Here is a 3,405-nt window from a genome sequence, read left to right on the forward strand (position 1 = left end):
TCGTTGGATAATCCTTTCTACTGTTAATAAACTACTGGGGTGCGTTCCGAATGAACGCCCGGGCGACAACTATGCGTCCAATTCCGTTCTGTTTCCCTGGGTGTTTTACCCGGATGAAGTGGATGAAATCGTTCCGTTTCAGTTCGATGAAACGCCTGGACGACAACTATTCGCCGCACTCGGGACTGCGGCGTTTTTCGCTCGACATGCGCAGAATTGACAATTGGAATATTTAACCACGAAATCTTCGAATCTCTTAGGCCCGGTTTCACCAACGCGAGTTAATCTAATCGGTCCGTTAACTTAACAGGGTGTCAACATAAAACTTCTTTATTAACCTATTTTCTTGGTTAATAAAGAAGTTCTATGTTGGCACCCTGTTAAGTTAACCGACCGATTAGATTAACTCGCGTTGGTGAAACCGGGCCTTAGGGCAACTTTTACCAAGCTCCGGTTATCCCAACCGGTCTAGTAACATGCAGGATTGCAACCGAAGCTGATATATTTTCTCAACTCACATATTCTCTCCGATATCAGCTTCGATTGCAATCCTGCATGTTACTAGACCGGTTGGGTTAACCGGAGCTTGATGAAAGTTGCCCTTATCTACGAAAATTACGCGAATCATTACAAGAAATGGAATTGTAAGTGTAACACAATTATATGTAATATTATGAAATTAAATATATATTATATATAGATATAGGTTAATATACAGAAATAAAATAAAATGAAAATCATTTATTTTTATGAAAAGGGGAGTCGGCATGATTATGCAAAATGCAATTACATTTTACAATACGTTCTTCGTAAATAATTTGGAGCAATTAATAGATGACGATGATGACAGTACGGATGAAGAAATTGTAGAACTGTTCGTAAATCAAGTAATAACGAGGGTTAGAAAGAAGAAAAATGTTCCTGTGAGAATTAAACATTTCTACGATCAAACGGTGCAATTTATGTCAGAGAAGGAGTTCCAAAGCCACTTCCGAATAACAGGACAAGCTTTCGAATGGTTACATAAAACAATTCTTGTTTATTTGAAGAGTCAGCATGAGTCTGGACGTCAAACGATTGAACCAAGAAAGCAAATTCTGGCGGTTTTGTGGTTACTTGCAACTCCTGACAGTTACAGGTATAAGTTATTATTATATGCTAGATTAACACACACGCACGCACGCACGTATTCATACAAACACTTGTTGACCATTACGATAAATTATAGGTCAGTTGGATGCAGGTTCGATATGGGAAAGTCAACTTTATTTGCTTGTTTTGTAAGAGTTATTATAGCTCTTAATCATATAGCACCACAAGTAATATCATGGCTCAAAGGTGCAAGAGCTCAAAAAGTAAACGAAGGATTTTTTGCCTTCGCAGGACTAAGAGGAGTTATCGGTGCTATCGATGGTACATATATTCCGGTCAAAGCACCGAAAAAAAATCCGGAAGTATACATCAATCGAAAATGCTTTCACGGAATGACACTACAAGCTATTTGTGATCATAACAGAAGATTTACTGACTACTTTACTGGATTTCCAAGTTCCGTTTCAGACGTCCGGATTTTTAGAAATTCCGACATTTATGGCCATTTTACGGAGAACCAAAATTATTATTTTGAGAATAATAGTTTCATAATTGGCGATAAGGCCTATCCAGTGACAGCATGGTGTATACCTTGTATTGATCGCGGTCGACTGCAACCATGGCAGACAAACTTCAATAAATGTCACGCAAAAACACGTCAAGTTGTTGGGCGCTCCTTTGCTTTGCTGTTCGGAAGATTTCGCACTCAGATATTTAGACATGAATCGATTGGATCTTATTCCATGCACCATCATTGCAGCGTATGTATTACATAATATTTGCCTGGATCATCCTGATGATTTATTAAATACATGTATATATGAAGAGGAAGGAAGACAATTCATTCGTGATGAAAATGATGTTAATGTAGAGCATAGAGATGATTTTCCACTATTCATATGTGATGGTATAAATCGTAGGGACGAAATTGCACAAAACTTATATCGAATATGAGAATAGTAAATAACTATTAACCCGTAAAGGATACGACCCTTTTAAGCACCCGTAAAGAACACCTGAGTGCGAAATCGCACCCAGGCACTTGTAATGTTTCAATAAAAAGCGAAAAAAGTTCTGCGTATATTTTTTTATGTGAAATTTTGTAAGGAATTGATTGGTATAATATATATTTTTTTAAAAACATTGTTTTTCAGAAAAGCGTGTTTTGCTGGTGCGACTTTGCACCCACGTGTCCTTTGCGGGTTAATATTATAACAATAATAAATAATTTCAATATTTTTCTTTCAATTGTTATTTATACAGTCAAACAAGTGGTACACATGTAGATATTATGTGGAATAAACATTTGTAGATAAAAGTAAAGAAGACTTCTTAGAAACTAACTTTGGTATTAAATTGCACAAAAAAAGTTATACTAAATTTTATAATTACGTGTAGCACCAATATCATCGAATTTTTCAAAAACAATCGCAACGTACATAATATATTTTAAATACCTTACTGCAATAAGTAATTACTGTTCTTCCGTCTAATAATATCTAAATAAAATATTTTCTTTTCGATTTATACATGTAACAGCTGTATATAAAAATATTATAAAGTTTATAACAGTTTTTATGAAAAGCCTTTCACTTTTTATCGACAAATTTTTTAAAAGTATCAGCAATTTCTTTCATAATTTGTAATGCCTCATCCTGTCTTACTAAATTCTCTTTGTCTCTTAGCCCTCTCTTCTTCTTTACGCTTTACATTTTCTTCAAAGTTCTCCAATTTTCTTTCTAACTGGCTGAGCTTGCGTTTCTTTGGTGGCGGTGATTCGGTACCTGATTGGTTTATCGACGAGTTTTCGTCATCATCGATGTTTTCAACATCTTCTATTGATTTTATATTACTTCTTCCTTGAGAGGAAGAAGCCGTGCATAATGGAGTGACATTCGGTTCATTCCGAAAGATTCAAAGATTTCATCCATTTCATTAAAAAAGTCAAACTTAATCTGTGATGCGCCGCTGCTTTTCGTTCCCATGTTATCTTTTTTTTCCACGTATTTCTGTTTCAAATATTTGAACTTGTTTTTACATTGTTCCATTGTATGGCTTTTCATTTCAGTGATTATCATTAACCACACTTTATCATTTTTTATCGTGGTATTTTTAAAATACTTTTCATGTGTTTTATACAAGTCGATCAGCGATAATATTTGTTCTTTGGACCACGGATTGCGGCTCTCTTTTTCGTTGCTGCTATTCTGCATTGAAGTCGATGCAGTTGTATGCGAGATTGATTGGATTGCTGATGCAGAATGGGAAATATTCTCGTTATTGTCTACTACAAAATTGAAACTGGTCGCTACA

At 35.4% G+C, this 3,405-nt stretch overlaps 1 pseudogene; it reads left to right on the forward strand.

Annotated features, from left to right (window-relative positions):
• Window positions 1–693: 693 nt before the first annotated feature.
• LOC105556956 lies at window positions 694–2,376 on the forward strand (annotated as a pseudogene).
• Window positions 2,377–3,405: the final 1,029 nt, after the last annotated feature.

Source organism: Vollenhovia emeryi, unplaced genomic scaffold, assembly GCF_000949405.1.
Source record: "Vollenhovia emeryi isolate VEMERY1.0 unplaced genomic scaffold, V.emery_V1.0 DF939686.1, whole genome shotgun sequence".
NCBI classification, from domain to species: Eukaryota; Metazoa; Arthropoda; class Insecta; order Hymenoptera; family Formicidae; genus Vollenhovia; species Vollenhovia emeryi.